The 13,256-nt window shown below is 47.1% G+C and overlaps 1 protein-coding gene across 2 annotated transcripts in view; it reads right to left on the bottom strand.

Moving 5' to 3' along the window:
- USP6NL (USP6 N-terminal like) overlaps positions 1 to 13,256 on the bottom strand; it is a 257,526-nt gene that overhangs the window by 26,593 nt on the left and 217,677 nt on the right. The gene's annotated exons all lie outside the window — the stretch shown is intronic.

Here is a 13,256-nt window from a genome sequence, read left to right as displayed (position 1 = left end):
TTTCTGTAGTGACTGTACGCAAAGTGCACACATAGCCTTAGGGAGCTTTGTGGGTGGGCAACTAAAGCAGTTTCTCACAATACAGAGGCACTGATATACACTGTGTGCAGTATTATTAGGAAAGTTCTACTTTAGAGGATTTTTTTTTATTATTGATCATCAACTATGTTCTCAATCAACCCAAAAGACTCCAATATCAAAGCTTAATATTTTTGGAAGTTGGAGTGTTTTTTTTTTTTAGATTTGGCTATCTTAGGAGGATATCTGTTTGTGCAGGTAACTATTATGGTGCAGAATTATTAGGCAACTTAATAAAAAAACAAATATATTCCCATCTCACTTGCTTATTTTCACTAGGTAAACCAATATAACTGCACACAATTTAGAAATAAACATTTCTGACATGCAAAAACAAAACCCAAAAAAATTAGTGACCAATATAGCCACCTTTTCTATATGATGACACTCAACAGCCTACCATCCATAGATTCTGTCAGTTGATTGATCTGTTTACGATCAACATAGCGTGCAGCAGCCACCACAGCCTCCCAGACACTGTTCCGAGAGGTGTACTGTTTTCCCTCCCTGTAGATCTTACATTTTATGAGGGACCACAAGTTCTCCATGGGGTTCAGATCAGGTGAACAAGGGGGCCCATGTCATTATTTTTTCATCTTTTAGACCTTTACTGGCAGCCACGCTGTGGGGTAGTTGGATGAATGTGATGGAGCATTGTCCTGCATGAAAACCATGTTTTTCTTGAATATCGACTTCTTCCTGTACCACTGCTTGAAGAAGTTGTCTTCCAGAAACTGGCCGTAGGTCTGGGAGTTGAGCTTCACTCCATCCTCAACTCGAAAAGGTCCCACAAGTTCATCTTTGATGATACCAGCCCATAAAAGTACCCCACCTCCACCTTGCTGGCGTCTGAGTTGGAGTGGAGCTCTCTGCCATTTACTTTACTTTACATTTACAACTTAAAATAAAATGAAGTTGAATCAAATAAATAGGAGCTTTTTGCAATATGATAAGGCTGGATTCATCCGATACTTTTGAGGTACAGATGGCAAGAACGTGTGAATTTCTGAATACAGGAAGTAGAGATCTGAGACAACCCCAGGATATCAGGCATGCTTCTTAGGTGTTCTGATTATACCATACAATTAAATAGTAACATCAAGGATAGGCATGAGGGTATATGGGAGAAACACAGGAAGCTCAGCAAATGAAAGATTCAGATGAAGAGGACATATATTAGACACTTAGTACTGCAAGAGGAAGGCCGTGGAAAGAATTTTACAAATAGGTGTGAATAGCAGATTTGGGTTTTACTACCATCGCTTCGCTAGGTTTGTCTGATAGGGACTGTGTAGGAAGAAAGCAGGAAGGACCTAGGACTGCAATCTGAAGTGCTTAAAGGGAACCTGTCAGCAGAAATTTTGCCCAAAACCTAAAAGATTCCCCCTCTGCAGCTCCTGGGCTGCATTCTAGAAAGGTCCCTGTTATTATTGTGCCCCATGTGAGACCAAAATAAAGACTTTATAAAGTGGTACCTTTTTGTATTCAGATTCTGTAAATGTGACACGGGAGCGGGCTCTCTGGCGTCCGTTATTCTGCCCCCTGGTCCTGTATGCCGCCCCCATCGCTCCTTTCCATAGCTGATGCACCGCCCACTGCTCCAGCCATCCCCGCGCATGCCCGGTGCCAGTCTCACGGAACTGAGCAGTGTGACCGCTGGTGACGTGTGCGCAGGCAAGTGATGATGGGCGGGGCTGTGATTGTTATCAGCAAGTACCCGCCCATAATCTCGTGAGCGCGCAAACCTCACCAGCGGTCACTGTGCTTAGGGTAGTGCTAGACTGTATGGGCTGCTTCCAGGGATGACATCCCTTTTGTCACGTGATAGTATTTTGCACACGCCCCTATCACGTGACAAAAGGGACGTCATCCCTGGAAGCAGCCCATACAGTCTAGCATCTATCCTGAGCACAGTGTGACCGCTGGTGAGGTTTGCGCGCTCACGAGATTATGGGCGGGTACTTGCTGATAACAATCACAGCCCCGCCCATCATCACTTGCCTGCGCACACGTCACCAGCGGTCACACTGCTCATTCCCGTAAGACTGGCACTGGGCATGCGTGGGGATGGCTGGAGCAGTGGGCAGTGCATCAGGTATGGAAAGGAGCGATGGGGGCGGCATACAGGACCAGGGGGCAGAATAACGGACGCCAGAGAGCCCGCCCCCGTGTCACATTTACAGAATCTGAATACAAAAAGGTACAACTTTATAAAGTCTTTATTTTGGTCTCACATGGGGAATCTTTTAGGTTTTGGGCGAAATTTCTGCTGACAGGTTCCCTTTAAAAGGAGTGGTAAGAGATTACATAGTTTATGCAGTTGAAAGACAAATGTCCATCAAGTTCAATTGAGGGACGGCAAAAGAGTATAAAGTAGATAACAAAAGTAAGTACAACCCTCAGATATTTGTAAATATGTATCTTTTCATAGACTTTCAACACTGAAGCTATGACACTTCGACAATGTAAAGTAGTCAGTGTACAGCTTGTATAACAGTGCAAATTTGGTGTGCCCTCTAAAAAACTCAACACGCAGCCATTAATATTTAAACCACTGGCAAGGTAAGTGAGTACACCCAAAGTGAAAATGGCCAAATTAATCCCAATTAGCCATTATCCATTAACGGTGTAATAGAGTCATTAGTGTTACTAGGCCTCAAGCGGGAATGAGGAGTAGGTGTGTTATATTTGGTGTTCTCGCTCACACAGTTTCTCATACTGGTCAGTGGAAGTTCAACATGGCACCTCATGGCAAATAATTCTCTGAAGATCTGGAAAAAAAAAAAGAATTGTGTGTCTTGCCTACAGTCAAGCATGGTGGTGGGAGTATCATGGTTTGGGGCTCTATGAGTGGTTCTGCTTCTGTGGAACTAAAGTTCTTTGAGGGAACCATAAATGGAAAGATGTACTGACGCATGCTGAAGCAGAGCATGATTCCCCCTCCCTTCGGGAACTGGCCTTCAGGGCAGTATTCCAACATGATAATGACTCCAAATACATCACCAAGATAACCACTGTCTTGGTAAAGAAACTGAGGATAAAAGTTGCTGGACTGGCCAAGCATGTGTCCAGACCTAAACCCTATTGAGCATCCATGGAATATCCTCAAACGGAAAGTGGAGGAGCACAAGGTCTCTAACATCGACCAGCTCTGTGATGTCGTCATGAAGGATGGAAGAGGATTCCAGTGGCTCCTGTGATGCTCTAGTGATCTCCATGCCCAAGAGAATTAAGGCAGCACTTGAAAATGGTGGCCACACAAAATACTGACACTTTGGGTACAATTTGGCTATTTTCACTTACGAGTGTACTCACATTATTTTTGCTAGTAGTTTAGAAATTAATGGCTGTGTTCTCAGTTATTTGACGTCACACGAAATGTACACTTATGCAAGCTATACACCGACTGCTTTACATTGTATTAAAGTGTCATATCTTCAGTGTTGTCCCAATAAAAGATATGATAAAATATTTACAAAAATACGAGGGTTGTACTCACTTTAGTAATATGCTGTATGTACAACCACAAAGGCTGATACGGTCCAGACCAGCAGAGCTAATTTTCCCTCCTAAACACAATTGTTGATCCATTAGACTAAACATTCTAGTTCTAGCGCATCTTTCTAAGACCTGGTGCCTTGAACTGAACTACATATTCCAGATGAGCTCACAAACGCTTTGTAAAGTATTGCATCCACGTCCTCCAACTTTATACATCTTATAATACATGACTGTATCCAGTAGCCATGAGAAGCTGCTGATTGACATTGCATACTGTTGTTTAGTCTGATCTACTAGTACACTCAGACCCTTCTCTACAACTGACTACTACGGCAGTTGTAATCCCCCTAAAACATGATGCCTGCATATTATTATTGCCCATGTAAATAACTTTACATTTCTCCACATTGTTCCTCATCTGAGAAGTGGATGGCCAAACACTTAGTTTGTCCAAATCAGCCTGTACCTTATGAATATATTCCTAATAGGCGTCATCTGCACAAATACAAACACTGAGCCATGTGGAACATCACTTCTAACCGAAGACCATTTCTAATCACTGTCCTTAAATTTCCCATTAAGTATGTGGAACAGTGTCAAGTGCCTTTGCAAAGTCCAAAAACAATTTATTCACCCCTACCTGTCTTGATAAAAATAAATCGACTTTTGTCCTTCGTAAAACCATGCTATCATTAATAATGTTATTGTCTATCATACTTCTGTTGGTAATAACCATGAAAAATAAAAAAAAAAAAAAAATAAAATTGTGAAATTGCACTTTTATTGCAATTTCAAAGCAATTGGAATTTGTTCCCACTTTCCAGTGCATTTAATGATATAATCCGGAAAATACGGTAATTTTAAGACGCACTTTTTCCTCCCAAAAATTTGGGAGGAAAATGAGAGGTGAGTCTTAAAATCCGAATATAGCTTACCGGTGAGACTGTCTGTGCGGCTGTGCGTGCGTGCGACCAGGTTTCTGTAGTTGCGTGCGTGCGGGCGGCCGGGTGCCTGTCAGTGCCGGCTGCCTTTCTGTCCCGGCGGCCAGCTGCTTCTCTGTGCGGGTGGGCTGCCTGCTGGTTGCCACCCTCTGCATGCAGGCAACTGTGCGGACTGCGGTGGCTGTGCGGCGGGTGTCCCAGTGTGTCCGCGGTCCCGGTTTTAAAAGATGGCGCCGGGTGTCAGCGTGTGCGCAGATGGAGCTCTTGGATGAGAGCTATATCTACGCACACGCCACTCAGGGAGTCAGCACTTGAACCGGGACCGCGGACAGACTGGGACACTCACCGCGCCGGCCTGCTCCACAACTGACCTGTCGCCGCCGCTGCCACCACTGACCAGTCACCGCCGCTGCCACCACTGACTGCCGATGCAACCACGGACCCACCGCCACTGCCAGCACAACCTTTGCCTCTTTTGATCCCGCTTCACCACCACTGCTGCCCCCCTCTGGTAAGACAACAACGGAGTATAAGACGGAACCCTATTTTTTTTTTTATTTTACCTTTTTTTCCGCTCTAAATTTTGGGTACGTTTTATAATCCGGTGCGTCTTATAAAACGAAAAATACGGTAATAATGTCATTCAAAAGTACAACTCATCCCTCAAAACACAACCCCTCACATGCTATGTGAACGGAAAAATAAAGTTATGGGTCTAGGAAAAAGGGGAAGAAAAAAAATGAAACCTAGAAGTTCACAAAGGGGTTTTTCGTAATTTATTCTTGTTACCTAGAAAGACATTTTACAGTCTGACCAATATAGATGGCGCCTGTCATGTGCCTAAATGCTAACCTACAGGTAATCCGCTGGGTGGCTGCTGTACTGAAAGCAGACTAACCAGTAGGAAATGAACGTTATTCCTCCGTCTAGCCGCTGACTTAGTTTTAGTGCATAGGGAGCAGCGGCTGTTAGCAGACCCTGGCACATTGCAGCGTGTCAATGCAGAGATGGCTAGCAGTCATTTTTTGCCAGGTCATGCTTACAGCTGCCACTCACCACGTGCTGAGCGGTGACGCAGTGTCTCCACACCTCTATGACTAAAAGACGGCCTTTTGGTACAGTGGCCGCACAGCTTTAGATTGACATTAACCTGCTGATTAACCCTATCTCTGCAAGTTAATAGCATTTGGAGACATGACAGGTTCCCTATAAAACTTCCATTTATCATTTTTTATCACAATCACACAGTAGCTACTCCCAGTCAATGTCCTTAATTTTAAAAAAAGAACACTTTCCCAGGGTGAGTGCCTCACTTAAGTGTTTTTGCCCTCACGATCCAAGTAGGGCTTTTCTATGATGCACATGTGTTTCCAAGCCACTTCTTGAGGAAGCCTCAGAATTGAGCAAAGATTCTAATACACTATTGTATGCGTTACATTTTTATATCCTATATGCATTGAATATTTTCCTCCCACGGACACTGCTCCACTATAGTAAAATAGTACACGGGATGTGTCAGGTAATGCAGTTCGGCAATGTTCACTTAAAACATTTGTCTTTTCAATTTAAAGTAAAAATAAAAGCGTAAGGAAACTGTCAAGGAGGGATGGCACATAACCTTAGGCGAATAGTCTGTGTCCAGTAGAGATCCCGCTTTATTCATCTTGTAAAAGGAATGTGTAGATTACATTTTGGATAGTTGAGAAAGCCTAAACTTGCAATTTTCTTACTCCTCATTTGAGGTAGAATATAAAATACCGGGAAAGCAGTTAAGGCATATAATAAAATGAGAATAAAAAGGCTGCATATTTCATCAAACACAAGAGCGTCTTTGAGATAATTATGGGTAATTTAGTGTGAGCTCTTTTAACCATTTATAAAGACTCTGAATTATGCAGGTGCTTTTTAGCCACAATTTATTCCATGGAGAAAAAACTAAACTGTTCAAAGTGAATGGAAAAGACCTATTTCAAGAATAGAGGAAAATAAAATTAAAAACTTGCCTACGGACTAATCATATACTGCTGCATTTTACAGTGTATGTTCACCTGTAAAGTAGAAAAGATTTTAACCCCTTGCCAACATCCACCGTACATGTACATCATTGGTATGACATGATGATGAAGGTGGCTCAGAAGCAGAGGCGGCTCTATCAGCACAAGGTGTTATCTGTGTATCTGGGATGACACCCTACTGCAATGGCTATGATTAACGGCATCAATGATCACAGCCTTCTAACCGATTGGATGGTGCGGTCAATAGTGATAGACTGTTAGTTGATGAACAGGGCTCATTCTTTAACCCCATCAGCACCCCGTAGAGTGACAATCCCACACAGCGAGATCGCTAACGAGATCGTTGCTGCGCCACAGTTTCTGTGATTTATAGAATAAGGGGGCACCTTTCCCCTATTGGGATCACCATCAGCAAAATTAGGGCAAATTAAGACAGGAGAAGAAGAGTTGCTGTATATAGGGATCAACCAATGCGTTTTTGTTCAATTCAAAAAATTATTTTATTGGTACAAAAATGTGTGCATACATAGAATTCACACAAGACAGTGATGGGGTTAAAAAAGTTTCTGTGATGCAGCAGCGATCTCGTTATGTGCGACACCTACCAGCGATCAGGCCCCTGCTGTGAGATCGCTAGTCATTGCTGAATGGTTGGGACCATTTTCTTCGAAGGCGATGTCCTGCTGGGCAGGACACATCGCTGTGTTTGACGCCTACCAACGACCTAACAGTCCCAATGCCCGCCGATATCGTTATACAGGTCGCTGATCGTTACTGCATCGTTGGTAAGGTCTGACTGTGTGACATCTCACCAGCGACCTCCCAGCGATCCTTATCAGGTCGCATCGTTTTCGGGATCGCTGGTAAGTCGTTAGATGTGACGGGGGCTTTAGTGTAAAAGTGAAAGATCTAATACTCTGCAGTACATGAGTATGAACTAAGCAATGTATGGGTGGAATAAAACAGCCCTATATAATGCTTAGTGGCTGCTGCAGAGTGCTGGGCTTTATCTCCCACTGACGTTAATGCACTCCCAGTAAAGGCCCCGTCACACTAAGCAACATCGCTAGCAACATCGCTGCTAACGAACAACTTTTGTAACGTTGCTAGCGATGTTGCTGTGTGTGACATCCAGCAACAACCTGGCCCCTGCTGTGAGGTCGTTGGTTGTTGCTGAATGTCCTGGGCCATTTTTTAGTTGTTGCTGTCCCGCTGTGAAGCACAGATCGCTGTGTGTGACAGCAAGACAGCAACAACTAAATGTGCAGGCAGCAGGAGCCGGCTTCTGCGGAGGCTGGTAACCAATCTAAACATCGGGTAACCAAGAAGCCCTGTCCTTGGTTACCTGATATTTACCTTTGATACCAGCCTCCTCCGCTCTCACTGTCAGTGCCGGCTCCTGCTCTGTGCACATGTAGCTGCAGCACACATCGGGTTAATTAACCCGATGTGTGCTGTAACTAGGAGAGCAAGGAGCCAGCGCTAAGCGTTGTGCGCTGCTCCCTGCTCTGTGCACATTTAGCTGCAGCACACATTGGGTTAATTAACCCGATGTGTGCTGTAACTAGGAGAGCAAGGAGCCAGCGCTCAGTGTGCGCTGCTCCCTGCTCTCTGCACGTGTAGCTCCGTGCAGTGGTAACCAAGGTAAATATCGGGTTGGTTACCCGATATTTACCTTAGTTACCAAGCGCAGCATCTTCCACGCGGCGCTGGGGGCTTGTCACTGGTTGCTGGTGAGCTCACCAGCAACTTGTGTAGCGACGCTCCAGCGATCCCTGCCAGGTCAGGTTGCTGGTGGGATCGCTGGAGCGTCGCAGTGTGACATCTCACCAGCAACCTCCTAGCAACTTACCAGCGATCCCTATCGTTGTTGGGATCGCTGGTAAGTTGCTTAGTGTGACTGGACCTTAACACTTTAAATTCATTAAATGCCTGTGTACATACAGATAATAGTGCGATTGTGATAAACTCCTACCACCAGTGTCTCTGGCGCCCTGCGCTGGTCTTCTCTGCGACATCACCGCAACTCGGACTACCATATTTTTCGGACTATAAGGCGCACATAAAATCTTATGATTTTCTCAGAAATTGAAAGTGCGCCATATAATCCGGTGCGCCTTATATATGAATACAGTACATTGATTGAGCATTATGGCCACCGTAAGAGCCTCACTGAGTGCAGTGATACGTACAGCTCTGTACACAGGAGCCCCGCGGATTATATGTGCCCCAAAAATGCCTCCTGTTAAGAGTCATGCCTATGATGCAGATTTTAAGCTTAAAGCAAGAAAGTGCATACGCCAGGTAAAGAAGACCAAACTGAGTTTCTGAGGAAACAAAGCAAGATGGCCACAGTTGGAGGACAAAATAGAACAGTGGGTTATCGAACAGAGAACCGGAGGTAGAAGCATCTCCACTGTCTCTATTCGACTCAAAGCCACAGCGTTAGCACGCGACATGGAGATCAATGACTTTCGAGAAGGTCCTTCATGGTGCTTTCGTTTTATGAAAAGGCGTAATCTCTCCATCCGCACCAGGACTACTGTCTGCCAGCTACTGCCAAAAGATTATTAAGAGAAGCTGGCCATTTTCCGCACCTGCTGCATAACCAAGATAAATGAAAAAAATATCCAGCCAGAACACATCACTAACATGGATGAGGACCCCCTCACTTTTGATATCCCCGTATATCGTACTGTTGAAAAAATGGGTACCAGTACGGTATCTACACATACCACAGGAAATGAGAAGTCATCTTTCACTGTAGTTCTTAAATGTCCGGCTAATGACAAGAAACTACCACCCATGGTCATTTTCAAGAAAAAGACTTTGCCAAAAGAAAAGTTTCCTGTTGGTGTCATCGTCAAGGCTAACCCAAAGGGCTGGATGGACGAGGAGAAGGGAATTTTGTTTACTTACCGTAAATTCCTTTTCTTCTAGCTCTAATTGGGAGACCCAGACAATTGGGTGTATAGGCTATGCCTCCGGAGGCCGCACAAAGTATTACACTTAAAAGTGTTAAGCCCCTCCCCTTCTGCCTATACACCCCCGTGCTCCCACGGGCTCCTCAGTTTTGGTGCAAAAGCAAGAAGGAGGAAAAAGAATTATAAACTGGTTTAAAGTAACTTCAATCCGAAGGAATATCGGAGAACTGAAACCATTCAACATGAACAACATGTGTACACAAAAAAACAGGGGCGGGTGCTGGGTCTCCCAATTAGAGCTAGAAGAAAAGGAATTTACGGTAAGTAAACAAAATTCCCTTCTTCTTTGTCGCTCTATTGGGAGACCCAGACAATTGGGACGTCCAAAAGCAGTCCCTGGGTGGGTAAAATAATACCTCGTAAGAGAGCCGTAAAACGGCCCTTTCCTACAGGTGGGCAACCGCCGCCTGAAGGACTCGTCTACCTAGGCTGGCATCCGCCGAAGCATAGGTATGCACTTGATAGTGCTTCGTGAAAGTGTGCAGGCTCGACCAGGTAGCCGCCTGACACACCTGCTGAGCCGTAGCCTGGTGCCTCAAAGCCCAGGACGCGCCCACGGCTCTGGTAGAATGGACCTTCAGCCCTGAGGGAACCGGAAGCCCAGCCGAATGGTAAGCTTCGATAATTGGCTCCTTGATCCACCGAGCCAGGGTTGATTTGGAAGCCTGTGACCCTTTACGCTGGCCAGCGACAAGGACAAAGAGTGCATCCGAGCGGCGTAGGGGCGCCGTACGAGAAATGTAGAGTCTGAGTGCTCTCACCAAATCTAACAAGTGCAAATCCTTTTCACATTGGTGAACTGGATGAGGATAAAAAGAAGGTAAGGAAATATCCTGATTGAGATGAAAGGGGGATACCACCTTAGGGAGAAATTCCGGAACCGGACGTAGAACCACCTTGTCCTGGTGAAACACCAGGAAAGGGGCTTTGCACGACAACACTGCTAGCTCAGACACTCTCCGAAGAGAAGTGACTGCTACTAGAAAAACCACTTTCTGCGAAAGTCGTGAGAGGGAAATATCTCTCATTGGCTCGAATGGTGGTTTCTGAAGAACCATCAGCACCCTGTTTAGATCCCAGGGTTCTAACGGCCGTTTGTAAGGTGGAACTATGTGACAAACCCCCTGCAGGAACGTGCGTACCTGTGGAAGTCTGGCTAGGCGCTTCTGGAAAAACACAGAGAGCGCTGAGACTTGTCCCTTAAGGGAGCCGAGCGACAAACCCTTTTCCAGTCCAGATTGAAGGAAGGACAGAAAAATAGGTAATGCAAATGGCCAGGGAGAAAAACCCTGAGCAGAGCACCACGACAGAAAAATTTTCCACGTCCTGTGATAGATCTTGGCGGACGTTGGTTTCCTAGCCTGTCTCATAGTGGCAATGACGTCTTGAGATAACCCTGAAGACGCTAGGATCCAGGACTCAATGGCCACACAGTCAGGTTGAGGGCCGCAGAATTCAGATGGAAAAACGGCCCTTGAGATAGCAAGTCTGGTCGGTCTGGTAGTGCCCACGGTTGGCCGACCGTGAGATGCCACAGATCCGGGTACCACGACCGCCTCGGCCAGTCTGGAGCGACGAGGATGACGCGGCGGCAGTCGGCCTTGATCTTGCGTAACACTCTGGGCAACAGTGCCAGCGGAGGAAACACATAAGGGAGCTGAAACTGCGACCAATCCTGAACTAAGGCGTCTGCCGCCAGAGCTCTGGGATCTTGAGACCGTGCCATGAACGTCGGTACCTTGTTGTTGTGCCGGGACGCCATGAGGTCGACGTCCGGCACCCCCCAGCGGCAACAGATCTCCTGAAACACGTCCGGGTGAAGAGACCATTCCCCTGCGTCCATGCCCTGGCGACTGAGATAATCTGCTTCCCAGTTTTCCACGCCTGGGATGTGAACTGCGGATATGGTGGAGGCCGTGGCTTCCACCCACATCAAAATCCGCCGGACTTCCTGGAAGGCTTGCCGGCTGCGTGTGCCGCCTTGGTGATTGATGTATGCCACCGCTGTGGAATTGTCCGACTGAATTCGGATCTGCTTGCCCTCCAGCCACTGCTGGAACGCTTTCAGGGCCAGATACACTGCCCGTATTTCCAGAACATTGATCTGAAGCGAGGACATTTGCTGGGTCCACGTACCCTGAGCCCTGTGGTGGAGAAAAACCGCTCCCCACCCTGACAGACTCGCGTCCGTCGTGACTACTTCCCAGGATGGGGGTAGGAAGGATTTCCCCTTCGATAATGAAGTGGGAAGAAGCCACCACCGAAGGGAAGCTTTGGTCGCCTGAGAGAGGGAGACGGTCCTGTCGAGGGACGTCGGTTTCCTGTCCCATTTGCGTAGGATGTCCCATTGAAGGGGACGCAGGTGAAACTGCGCGAAAGGGACTGCCTCCATTGCTGCCACCATCTTCCCCAGGAAGTGCATGAGGCGCCTCAAGGGGTGTGACTGGCCTTGAAGGAGAGATTGTACCCCTTTCTGTAGTGACTGCTGCTTGATCAGCGGAAGCTTCATTATCGCTGAGAGGGTATGAAACGCCATGCCAAGATATGTCAGCGATTGGGCCGGTGTCAGATTTGACTTTGGAAAATTGATGATCCACCCGAAACCCTGGAGAGTCTCCAGGGTAGCGTCGAGGCTGCGTTGGCATGCCTCTTGAGAGGGTGCCTTGATCAGCAGATCGTCCAAGTACGGGATCACCGAGTGACCCTGCGAGTGTAGGAGCGCTACTACAGTAGCCATAACCTTGGTAAAAACCCGTGGGGCTGTTGCCAGGCCGAACGGCAGTGCCACGAATTGCAGGTGTTCGTTTCCTATGGCGAAGCGCAAGAAGCGCTGGTGCTCTGGAGCAATCGGTACGTGGAGATAAGCATCTTTGATATCGATCGATGCAAGGAAATCTCCTTGGGACATTGAGGCGATGACGGAGCGGAGGGATTCCATCCTGAACCGTCTGGTTTTTACGTGTTTGTTGAGCAGTTTCAGGTCCAGGACCGGGCGGAAAGACCCGTCCTTCTTTGGGACCACAAACAAGTTGGAGTAAAAACCGTGGTTCTGTTGCTGGAGAGGAACAGGGATCACCACTCCTTCTGCCTTCAGAGTGCGCAGCGCCTGCAGAAGAGCCTCGGCTCACTCGGGAGGCGGGGATGACCTGAAGAATCGAGTCGGGGGACGAGAGGTGAACTCTATCTTGTAACCGTGAGACAGAATGACTCTCACCCAGCGGTCTTTTATTTGTGGCAGCCAGGTGTCGCAAAAGCGGGAGAGCCTGCCACCGACCGAGGATGCTGCTAGAGGAGGTCGAAAGTCATGAGGAAGCCGCCTTGTTAGCGGCGCCTCCGGTGGTCTTTTTAGGACGTGACTTAGACCGCCATGCATCAGAGTTCCTTTGTTCTTTCTGAGACCTTTTGGACGAGGAGAATTGGGACCTGCCCGCGCCCCGAAAGGACCGAAACCTCGACTGCCCTCTCCTCTGTTGGGGTATGTTCTGTTTGGGCTGGGGTTAGGATGTATCCTTTCCCTTGGATTGTTTGATGATTTCATCCAAACGCTCGCCAAACAGCCTGTCGCCAGAAATTGGCAAACTGGTTAAGCGCTTTTTGGAAGCAGAATCTGCCTTCCATTCCCGTAGCCACAAGGCCCTGCGGAGTACCACCGAATTGGCGGCCGCAACCGCCGTACGGCTCGCAGAGTCCAGGACAGCATTAATAGCGTAAGACGCAAATGCCGAGGTCTGGGTGGT

The sequence above is a fragment of the Anomaloglossus baeobatrachus genome, chromosome 4, assembly GCF_048569485.1.
Source record: "Anomaloglossus baeobatrachus isolate aAnoBae1 chromosome 4, aAnoBae1.hap1, whole genome shotgun sequence".
In the NCBI taxonomy this organism is placed as follows: Eukaryota; Metazoa; Chordata; class Amphibia; order Anura; family Aromobatidae; genus Anomaloglossus; species Anomaloglossus baeobatrachus.
Note: the sequence above shows the minus strand (reverse complement) of the source record. Positions and strands in the feature narration are given on the sequence as shown.